The sequence below is a fragment of the Suncus etruscus genome, chromosome 17, assembly GCF_024139225.1.
Source record: "Suncus etruscus isolate mSunEtr1 chromosome 17, mSunEtr1.pri.cur, whole genome shotgun sequence".
Classification (NCBI taxonomy): Eukaryota; Metazoa; Chordata; class Mammalia; order Eulipotyphla; family Soricidae; genus Suncus; species Suncus etruscus.
This window is the reverse complement of record NC_064864.1, coordinates 10224146-10236820: the sequence shown is the minus strand read 5'-3', so window position 1 is coordinate 10236820 and position 12675 is coordinate 10224146.

Here is a 12675-nt window from a genome sequence, read left to right as displayed (position 1 = left end):
AAATGTTGAACAGAAATCAAAATTTTTTGTCCCCTTTAAAATTCATATTTTTATGGTAACATTGGTTTATAAAAGTGTAAATGTTTACAAAATTTAGGGACACAATGTCACCACAACACCAAACCCACCAGGAAAGAGCCAACATTCCTCCGTCACAGTCCTTTGGATCTAAAGACATTTTCAGGCCACGAATTCTGCTCTGATAACCACAATTATTTGGTCATAGTTAAGTCTTTATTTTATTTTATTTTTTAGAACTTACTTTATCTAAAGAAGATTTGTTACATAGTTGCTCATAATATATTTGTCCTAAGACTAATCTGACCATCAATATCAAATTCCTTTCATCTTTGTTCCAGGATTCTCAGCTATTCCTAAGGCTACTCTCCTTGGCAGGCATGAAATCATATATTTTGTATTGCTTACCATAATAAAATTTGTGGAAATTAATATATTTTGCAATAAGATCATTAAGTCATTGTCAAAAGGTTTGCTAATGATTAAGTGGTAGTTGATTTTTTTTATTGTTTTGTTTCTGAACATGAGGTGGCTTTGAATCTAAGTTGACATCTAAATTGCTAAGTTTCTATTATGATGACTGTACTGAAAAATAATTGGAGCTATCGTGATGCTGCATAGGCAACTGCAAGATCCAAGAATTCCAAATTCTGTGGCTGATACTGTGGCTTTTTGTGGTGTGTAGTTTTGGCTGCCAGAACTCCTCAAAGTATGAGAAGGCGTGTGTTTGTGTGGAGGGAAGGTGCCAACACCCATTCCAAAGAAGTTCTTGGAGAAGTCAACCCAAATACCAGCATGCCTAGAGTTTTGTTCAATTTGGCATCTCTGCAGAGCTTGGTGGTTGAGTGGTGAAGCTGGGCCATGTGGAAACAGTGGTATTGGTGGTGGGTGTTGCTGGCACAGTTTTATCAGGGTTGGAACTTAGCTCACTGTCTCCTCCAGGATTTGAGATGTTCAGCTACATAATTGGTGTACACATGAATTTTTATGGCTTGGTGTACATCTCTTTTGATAATAGGGTGAGTCTATGGTACTGGCTGAATGCAGACATGGCAACTGTGTTTGTAAGGCCAAGAGTCTTTTTATTAGAAATTACCTACTACTCATTTTTTCTTTATGTACTATATATAAATGAAAGAATCCAATATTTTTATTTCTCCTGTTTTTTTTCATTAAAATGACCACCCCCAATTTCATCCATGCTGTAGCAAAACTCAAGATTCCAGGTTTCAGTTGCTGAGAACCATTCTATTGTGAGATCTCTATCTCTACCTACATATCACATCTTTATCCACTCTGCTATTACTAGACACTAGGGTCATATCTAGTTCTTCACTATTATAAATAGCAAGACAATGAACATATATATTTTCAAATTAGTATTTTTGAGTTCTCTGAATAGTCATTAGAAGTGAAATTATTACAAATAATTTGAATTCTTACAAACATTCAGAGAAGATTTACTACGTTTACTCATGAATTCTCCAACAATTGAAGACACGGGACTATTTCCTAGCATCTTCTATGAAGCAAAAATAAAGAAGTGCAATTATCGAATCATATGATATTCTAGCTTTTTTTTTTTTTATTTTGAGAAGTCTCCAGAATGTTTTCCCTAGAAGTTGAACTAGTTTACATTCCTACCAATAGTTTTCCCAACAGCATTTGTTGAAGGACTTTCCTTTATCCATTTATGTTTTGGGTTCTTTTGTAGTAAATTAGCTCTCTCTATAGCTAGAAGTTTATCAATGGGACCGCAATTTTATTCCATCAATCCACAGTGCCTTGAATATTATGACTTAATAGTAGACTTTAAATCTTTTATTTAAATACTCTGGATTTATAGTAGAGTTTAAAGTTAGAGAATAAAAGAGCTTTAGAGATAGCTCAATGACCATATGCTTTTCATGTAGAATGCATGGTCCCCTGAGTGCCACCAAGACCTCAGAGTTAGAAGTAGCACTGCCAGGGTAGCCCCCCCCCAAAAAAAACAAATTGAAGTCATAGAATGCAATGTTTTCCACTTACCCTCTTCTCAGTATAAATGGGGTCCCATACAAAATTTAGTGATATTTATTCAATGTTCCTAAATAAAGCCATTGAAAGTTGGCTAGGAATTGCACCAAATCAATATAACAGCTTTGGTAGAATTATAATTATTTTGAGGGGGTTCATCCCATGAGATACTTAGGGGACCCAGAAGCCAATCCAGCAATTTTTATGCAATAGGGCAGAAATTCAGTAGTAGGGCCCGAGGATATGGCTACTTAGGCCCTGAGGACCTGTAGACCACTAGTCAGTCTGGCAATTTGAGTGTTCCAGAGTCATACACAATGATGCTTAGGGGCCTCCAGAGTTAAATCTAGAATCTTTTGGGAGACAAGATGCTGCCAGAACTTGAACCAGGTTTGAAGGTTTGTGGCATGCAAGACACAACATGCATTAACTCCTCTGTCATCTCCCTGGTCTCTGTAATGTCAATATTAATTCTTCTAACTTATGTCCATAGAAAGTCTTGTCATCTCTTTGAGTCTTCTATTTATTTCAATACTGGTTTATAAGTTTTTGAATGTACTGTATTTAATTTTCTTTTTAGTAAAATTTATCTCTAGGTCCTTTACTTTGTGGTCACATTATAAAAGGGATTTTTCTTCTATTCTAGCCCATTGGTTACATGTAGAACTATGACAGATTTTGTCATTCATTTTTGTAGCCTGACACTTTACTGTAATATTTATTAATAATATTATTTTTGTAGAGTGTTTGGGGGTTTTGTAAAAATTAACATGCCAATAGCAAAATAATAACTAATGATGACATGCCTAATTTTTTCTTGCCAAATTTTATCTTGTTTCGCTTTTACTTTTTTTGGGGGGGGTCTAACTGATAGGACAAGGTTTTTTCAATTTTTTTTCTTTGTTTCTTTTCTTTTCTTTATCTTTTCCTTTCCTTTTCTTTTCTCCTTTTCTTTTTTTATTTCTTTCCTTTACTTATTTCTTTTTGGTTTTGGGGCCTCAGGCAGCACTCAGGGGCCACTCCTGGCTCTGCACTCAGATATCACTCTGGCAGACCATATGGAATGCTGGAAATTGAAACCCATGGCCCATTCTGGGCCCACTGCATGTGAGGCAAATGCCCTAAAGCTGTGCTATCTCTCCAGCCCCGCTTTTTTTTCCATTTTAAAATACATTTGAAACTGAATATTCTTGTCTTTTTTCCTGAACTGAGAGAAAAAGCCAGTCAGATTTTCCCCATTGAGAATGATGTTAGCTGTGGGTTGGTATATCTACTAATTTGTAAATACATCATCTACTCTGATTAATTTTGTTTTATATCCTTTTTGTTCAGTTTTCTGTAAACCAAAAAAGACAGTTTTTATAAAACTGTCTAAATACTCCTCTATTGACATTATATCTTAATATTTTCTTTTGTTGATGTAGCATATCACATTAATTTAAATGTGTGTATTGAATAATTTTGTGCCTTTATAATAAATAGCATTCAGTTGCCATGGTATATGATTCTTTTAATATTTCTGTATTTGGTTTGTAAGCTTTTGTTGAGGATATTTGCCTCACTACAACTAGCCTTGCAAGGAGTGTTCTTTTTTTTTCTTCACTTCCCTTTGTCTTCTATCATTAGGTATGTTTAAAAACACTTCTATTTCCAACATAACAATTATTAAGCATTCTAGATGTCTGTTCTGATAATACTTTGCAGAAGTTATGCTCTTTCCAAGGAAATCTTCTTCAATCAATAATTGAACAATTGCGGCATGCAAAAACATCTACTTACTTCTTTCCTCCTACAGGCTTCTCTATCTAAAGGATTATTTTATCTCTAGAGTTTCTTGGGCAATAATTGCATAATAATCAAACTTTTCCCTCTGCCAAATACCTCTCATTTTTTTATACACAAAAACTTTTACTTCTGAAAGTATTAAAAACTCACATGACAAACTAAATCCTGTTAAAAGCACATCATTGTGAAAAAAACCTCATATGACAATCTCAGAATTTCAATGTCTGTTTACTTGGAATCCACCCTGATCTGAGACAATTAGAGTCAAAAGTTGATCCCAAGAAACAGACTAACATTTTGGAGCTAGATAGTCCTCTAACTGAAAAGTAATGATTCTTACTTCAATACAACCATTAATAATTCACTGACAAGGACCTGCAATATGATATTGATAGAAGAAAGTTTATTGAGACATAAAAATCTCAGATATACAAGAGAAAGGAAGTGTGTCTTTAGATTATGGTTATAATGTTTACATTTCTTCTATTAATAACAAACTATCCCACTCCCTTAAATTTAAATGTTTGTAACTGCTTTGATCAACACAGTACATAAGAATACATACAAGTACATGTAAGCATGACGTGACATTTAAGAATATGATAAAAGGGGCAGGAGTGATAGTGTAAGGTAGAGTAAGTGTTTGTCTTGCTTGTGGCTGACCTGGGTTTTTATCCTTGGTATCCCATATGATCCCCTGAGCACTGCCAGAAGTGATTCTGGAGTACAGAGCCAGAAATAAGCTCTAAATACTGCCAGGTGTAACACCCCCAAACCAAAAAATAAAATATACAAATAAAAGTCAATATGTGATCATTATTCCTCACAATGCTGTTTACGAAAGTCATTGTCTGAAGACTTACTGAGCTGGTTAGTACTGGTTGAGTCTTTCACATAAGTCTTTTATATATTGGACCCATATGGTCCCACTAAGTTTGCTGTGCTACTATTGTACTGCTAGTGCTGTGAAATATGGAGAAGGTGTCACTTCCAAAGCTGTGGAACTGAACTAGTTATATGTCTGTGCTGATAGATTGTACATACTGCTGAGCCTCTCTGGAAGGTAGGGGAATCTGCTTGTGCCCATTCCGAGAAGACATCCGAGTTTTCAGCCTGAATATCCATCTTACCTGAGTTGATTTGGTGGGTTGGTGTAATTTATTGGCCTGTTAACTTTTAAGATTTGTGCCACCATATTACACATATACTTTGTCAACTACTTTGAAATTGCCAAACTATTAATAAGTCATAAAGAACAGTCCCAAATGAGTCCAGAAACGTTGTATGACTGAAATAATTTTGTTTTAAAATTGTATGAACAGTTTTGTAATAGTGTGTTGCAATACTGCCCTTGATGGGGTTGACTGATGGAGGGATGGAGGATGAGGTCTTTCTCCTCCAGCTCAGAGCACATATCTGCCACCCTGTTCAGCTGGCGGTTCTGAGGTGAATGCGGCAGGTAAAAGGCTAACAGACAGTCAGGCTTGTGAAAATATCAGTTTTATTCGGAGGACAAGACTGAAGTCAAAAGCCTCAGCATCAGTTCCAGCCAAAAAGCCCCTCGCGTTTCATAGACCCTTGCTTTTATACTCCAAAATCAGGTACCACCCAATGATGGGATCAGCAGAATCAGGTACCACCCTAGTGTGGAAGCAGAATGCCAGGTCACACGGGTATGGCACAATCACCGATCAGGGTAGGGTCAGTAACATAATAATCCCATTGAAATGTTTACATACACAATAATAGTGTACCTAATGGTGATTCAATATTAAAAAAAAATAGTACCCAATCTACAACAAGCTATACACAGAGGGGACCAGTTACACTAGCAGTCCAGGGGTCAAATGAGGGAGATATGGGATGTATGCTGGGATTAGAGGGAGGACACACTGGTGGTGGGAATGATCCTGATTCATTTTCACTTTGTACCTTAAATATTGCTGTGAAAGATTCATAATTTACTTTGATTGCAATAAAAATTTAAATAAAAAGAATCCAAATTTTTAGTTAACCTAGTGCTGGAACCAGTATATGATGGAAGAAGCCACTAGATCAAATTGATCAATCTCAGTACTATTAATATATGAAGTCAGCTCATTTTATTCTGTAGAAAAGCTGTCACTCTATAGACTGCAGGATTTTTAAGTCTCTGGTCATACCTGCTAGATACTTCCTTTCCTCAAGTTGTGATAAATAAAAAACGTATTTGGCATTCTGTATAGATCACACATAAACTACTCCTATAATTAGATTTAGTTTACAGCTTTGAGTAACACCTCCATTTCAGCCTCTCCAGCATGTATCATAAAGATATCTTCTCAAATATCATGAAACAAAGACAAGCAGTTTCTTTCCTGCAATTTCTTTATGTCCAATTCCTGTCCTGAAAAACATCACAAAAAACTAAAATTCTTCTTGTATGCCATTTGGAGTGATGATTTTCTTTTGTTTGGGAGCTACACCTGGAAGCTCAGGATTTACTTTTGGCTCTGCACTCACGGATCACTTCTGGTGGGACTTGGGGGACCATTTGGGGCTCTAGAGATTGAATACAAAAGAAAGACCCAGAAGACAAGCATCCTGTATTCTGTACTATCTCTCTGACCTCCTGGAGATGATTCTTTTTTTTTTTTTTTTTTTGGTTTTTGGGCCACACCCATTTGACGCTCAGGGGTTACTTCTGGCTATATGCTCAGAAATCGCCTCTGGCTTGGGGGGACCATATGGGACTCCGGGGAATCGAACCAGGGTCCTTCCTATGCTAGCGCTTGCAAGGTAGACACCTTACCTCTAGCGCCACCTTCCCGGCCCCTGGAGATGATTCTTAAATGCAGTAATAGATAACCAGAACAAGGAAGAATAATAATTACAATGACTAAGAAATTGATCACTGTAGTTGGAATCAATAAATACGTTGGAGAATATAATAAATAAAACCAAGGATGATTAATCACTGGTTCAAAAGTCCAAAAGTTATCCTTACAAGCGTATCAAAGGACTCTTATTTACAAAGAAAAAATAAAATTTCTTAACTTAATTTACAAAAGTAGAAGGATTATTTAAGAGTTTGATTTCTCAGGTTTGGAAAATTCCCATGCCATAAAGGGAGCTATATTTAAAGAAGGAATCATGAGATATAGTAATGATGTGTGTGTGTGTGTGTGTGTGTATACATATATATGATAAATAAATGTAAATTAATGCTCTCAACAAAATCTTAAATCTTCATATTTTCCTAACTTTCTTAGTTTAAAATACTGGGCAAACTTCTCTTAATTTCTCTATTCTCTACTGGCCTTAGGATGACATAGAGTCCTTAGTCTTAGGTTTATTTGCTTTCTTGATCATGAGCTCAGTGAGTAGGGCTACATCCCAGCTCAGTCCAAGGAGAAAAGAGCTAGGATAATGTGACTAGAAAAGGGCAATTCAAAGAAGACTAATAGGTGTTAGCAAAAATTTAGAGAATTTGTGTAGAAGTGAATCTCAGGCTGCTGAATCAAATAAGGAGGAAATAGATAGGGAAAGAAGATTTTCTGTGAGAATACTTTTGAATATCCCAACATTTTGCCTCCTGGGAAATATTTTAGGAGATATTGATTTAGAGAACTCTTTTTACAAATCTAAAGGAAGACAATGTTTTTATTGTTTTGTGTTTGCTTTTGGGCCACACCTGGTGACGTTTAGTGATTACTCTTGGCTCTTTGATCAGAAATGATTCTTGGCAGGCTTAGGGACCATATGGGATGCTGGGGATCAAATCCATATTGGCCACATGCAAGGCAAATGCCCAACCTGCTGTGCTATCACTCGGGGCTGGAATAAAAGACTTTTTAAAATGTTATATTCCTGGGGCCAGAGAGATAGCATGGAGGTAAGGCATTTGCCTTGCATGCACAAGGATGTTTGTTCGAATCCTGGCATCCCATATAGTCCCCCAAGCCTGCCAGGAGCAATTTCTGAGTGTAGAGCCAGGAGTAATCCCTGAGCATTTCCGGGTGTGACCCCCCCAAATACCCTAAAATGCTATATTTCTATAATAAACAATAGGGATAATAACAAAAAGCTATGCAAACTGGGTGTTGTAGTATAGATATACCATATAATTGAGTAAAATCAACACTCACATCTGTGGATGGGCCCAAAAGAAATAATTTATCAAAGAACTAAGGAGTGTATCAATAATAAGATGATAATATTAATGACATGCTTGATTTTATTCTTTTGGTCGTGGTCAACATGAGGAAACGCTATTATAGAATTGAGGCCCCTAATAACAGTGGATTTTAAAGGAGAATAATTTCTAGGGATTGATTTATACATGCTAGTAGCTCCCATTCAATGACTGTGAATTAGACAAAATTAGACAAAATATGTCAAATTGTTTCATAAACTACAAGTGTTATCTCTACAAATGCCTAGGATTTTTATTTCTTAAAATTTAAGAATATGTTATCATAACTCTGTATCTCAATTAAATACTAATGTGTCTGAAATATAGAAGGAAATTACTACAGGATTATGAAAATTGACCATGGATTAGTCGCAGGAATGTTGCACTGGTGATGGGAGATGTTCTGTTTATAACTGAAACCCAACTACAAACATGCTTGTAATCCTGGTGCTTAAATAAAGATTTATATATATAAAAAAAAAAGAAATGAGAAATCAGGGGGCGGAGTGGTGGTGCAAGCAGTAAGGGGTCTGCCACGCCCACGCTAGCCTAGGATGGACCACGGTTCAATTCCCCGGCATCCCCGATGGTCCCCCAAGCCAGGAGTAAGCCCTGAATGTCACCAGGTGTGACCCAAAAACCAAAAACCAAAAACCAAAAAAAAAAAAAAAAAAAAAAGAAATCACTAAATGTTTTAAGCACTAAAGATCACCGTGTGTTTGTTTTAAACTTAAACCTTTATACCTGATTACACAATATTTTTCAGGTACCTCTATTTAAAAATAAATGGTTCAGTAGGTTTAAATGTTCCTTTGTATATTTCCTTATCTGTATCTTATGAGGATGCTTATTCCTATATCTTTTGAAGTTAAATTACTATATTTTTCCCTATTTATTTTGTGTTATGCAGCTCAGCTACAGAAATGTGCAGTATTTTTCTCTCTGGGTGGTTAAATTCTTATTTGTAATAAGTATAGCTCAGCAATTATAGAGAGCTCATTTTTGTGCTAATTATTATTCTTTCTGAGAAGTTCTAATAAACTTTCTGGGACAAAACATTAAGGGCTTATTAAATTTAGAATGATCAAGATATAGAACAATGTTTAGAAATTATTTAACCAGTCAAGTTGTTTATTATGCTAAAATATGCACCCTCTTAAATAAATCAATTTCTGAGGTTCCATGTTCTATAGAACATGCAATTAGTGAGCAAAATATATAAAAAGTATTCTGAACCTTAATAGCTTTTGATTCAAGAAAAAAATAACAAAGATAAAATAAAAAAGAGAGGTAGGAAATAGGTAGGGAAAGAAAAAAAAGTCATGCCTGACATAACATATGTCTGACAGAATATATGTCTTCGTTACCTTTCCCCATGTGTGGCTGTTTGGTCAACATAAAATTTGCATTTAAATGTATTTTCTTAGGCTCTTGCTTAAACTAAGCTTGTTATTCAATATGGGGTTGTATAATTTAAATTTTTATTTTAAAATACATTTATGATTTATTATTGTTAGCAAATGTAATATTTTTATGTTTATTTATATAACCAATGTGTCTCGGTCTTATAAAAATTTTTCTGAGAAAAATGAACTGTGAGTAGAAAAAGTTTAAGATGCCCTCCTTTGCAAATAGTTAAACTTACTTAGGCAATGGTTTTTGGAGTTTGGTTAAGATTGATTGGGAAGAAAATTCTGTTTTGTTTTTTTTTTTGTAGGGTATAATAAATTTTTTAAATTATTCCAGTTAAAAAGGAGTGATTGATGAACACCAAATGTATCTGTGCTTCAAGCATATTTCAAAAAATTTAAAATGTGGCCTTTCATAGTTTCAGTATTGATTCCAGAGAATTAAAAGAACGTGTTTCAAAAAATATCATTAGGCACAAACAAATTCTCTAACTGCAACCACTTAAACCTATCACCTGTAACTAGTAGTATTTGCAATCTAAGGTATTAGCTGCTAGGTCTTTATGAAAGTTGTTCTCAGAAAAAGAGTTCTTGGGGCTGGAGTGGTGGCGCAAGCAGTAGGGCGGACTGAGGTTCAATCCCCCAGTGTCTCATATGGTCCCCTCAAGTCAGGAGCGATTTCTGAATGCATAGCCAGGAGTGACTCCTGAGTGTCACTGGGTGTGGCCCCCCCCCCCAAAAAAAGGAAAAAGAGTTCTTCAGGGGGAGGATGGGATGACAAAGATCTGTCCAGGTACTTGGTCACTTGCACTTCATTTGTTTATTTAAATATCCTTATTCAGACCCCATATATCTGCCGCATATGAGCAGAAGATCCTGATGGTCTGTGAAGGAAAAATATAACTTCATGAATGACCTATATCTGATCCCCTGAGTGAGATGTACCATCCCAAATATTGGGGCAGTCCAATAATGGCAGAGAACCAAGAAACAACAGGGAACTAACAACTTTTGAACATCTGTGCCTTTCATTTGTTTGTAATGATATTTGTAATGCATTTGTAATGACAAATAAAAGAACACTATTTGAAAGCTCATCTTCAAAAATAGAAGAAAATCAAAGGCCTAAACTTCTGGATTAAATTTTCCCTATGTTTTCTATCCTTTTCTAGCTACTAAATATCTCTCTATTTGCTCGCAATTGCTTTCTCTTCATCATACCTCTGAGATGATTTTGTTGAAACATTTATATTGGCACCTTCTAAGTTTGGTTTACTAAAATTAGATTCAGATCATTTTTATGTGATTTATGAAAAAGAACTCCCTAGCCATCATAATTTAAAAATAGCAAATTTGAAGACATACATAATCATAAATGAGTGATTATATATGGCTTTAAAAAAAACCACCGATTACTTACAGAAACACCCTACAAGTGATTCTATTTATTGTGTTAGTTACATAAATTAAAATGTTATAAATATTTATATTAATGACTTCTCAGAAGTTTAATATTTTTTCAGATGACCAAAGCTAATGTCCTCTTTTATCTAAACACTTGCTTACCACTGACCATCTTTCCTTTCCAAGAACAAAATTGGGCGCATTGATTTTTTAGCTGTCAATTTTTTTTTTTTGTACTAGTTCCTTCCAACTCAATTTTAACTGCATTTTAGGACTGGTTAAATATATGGATCTTTAGATGTTTTGTGCTACTGACAAAAGACAGATAGCTTTTCATTAAGTCCACTCTTCTGGAATAGCTCTTCGATGATGATTGCTTTTCTTGTATGCTGGAGAACTTTCTCATTTTGGCTTAGTTCTGCTAACCTTGAATCACACTGGCTCAGGCCAACCAGGTCAGCAATTCAATGAATTCCAAACTATACCTAGCAGCCAAATTGAAGGAGCATTACTGAAATTAACTGCCCTAAGGGTCTGGGTAGTACTGGGGAGACAAAACAAGGCAAAATTGTATTCAAGGTACAGGATCGAAAAATCTTCTTGATTGAAATCTCCTATAAATCTGTGCTGCCCACATTGATGACCATTTGACTAGAGGAAAACCAAAAACTAAAATGCATGCATGTCAAAATTTTAAATCCTTTATATTGTCAAAAAAATCATCATAAAATTTCTGGTTAAATTTAGGGGTTTCTTGAGCCTGGAGAGATAGCACAGCAGCGTTTGCCTTGCAAGCAGCCGATCCAGGACCAAAGGTGGTTGGTTCGAATCCCGGTGTCCCATATGGTCCCCCGTGCCTGCCAGGAGCTATTTCTGAGCAGACAGCCAGGAGTAACTTACCCCTGAGCACCGCCGGGTGTGGCCCAAAAATCAAAAAAAAAATTTAGGGGTTTCTTAACTCATATTTTTATTAATTTGTGCATATGTTTCTTAATATGTATTTATGATGTATTTTAATGTATGTTATGTATGCATGTATCATGTTTATCGTGCGTATTATTGTTGTGTGTATTTATTAATGTATTAATTATTTATCATTTAATTAGGGCATTTAAAAACATTTTTGGATTTGAAGCCACACCTGGCTGTGCTCAGGCATCATCCTAGTGGACTCAGGGAACTACATGAGGTAACAGGAATCAAACTCAGTTGGGGATGTTGCAGGGTAAGCACTTTACCTGCTGTACTATCACTCCATCCTCATATTTAATATTAGCCAGTTTCACTTATATTTTTATGATGAAAAAACTGTTATAATTTTTTTGTTTGTTTTTTGGGCTACACCTAGCGATGCCTAGGGGCTACTCCTGGTTCTGTACTCAGGATTTACTCCTGGCATGCTTGAAGCACCAATGGGATACTGGGGATCAAATCCAGGTAGACTGCATGCAAAGCATGCATCGTACCTGCTATACTATTGCTCCAAAGCTCTGATATAATTAAAAAAAAAAACTCATAGTTTATTGAAAAGAAAAAAGCAGATCACTTGTAATTTTATTACTCAGATAACAACTGCAACCTTTGCACATATCCCTTAGACTTTGTGGCTCAAAGAGGGTCATAAGAGGTAGTGCTGCTCACTCTGTAGTACAGACTATTTCTTGAACCACTGTAGTGGTACCTGGAGATGTCCAGAGTTAGAGCTTGTGACACAAGGTGGGGAATCTTGGTGCCAGGATCCAACTGGGGTTGCCACTTACCTGTGTCTTAACCTCTATAATTATTCTCTGGGTCCTTGTGCCTATTTTTTAAACAGCTTCTAATTTGAAGTTCTTATAAATCTAGCTTATTTGTTTTAATCTATTTGTC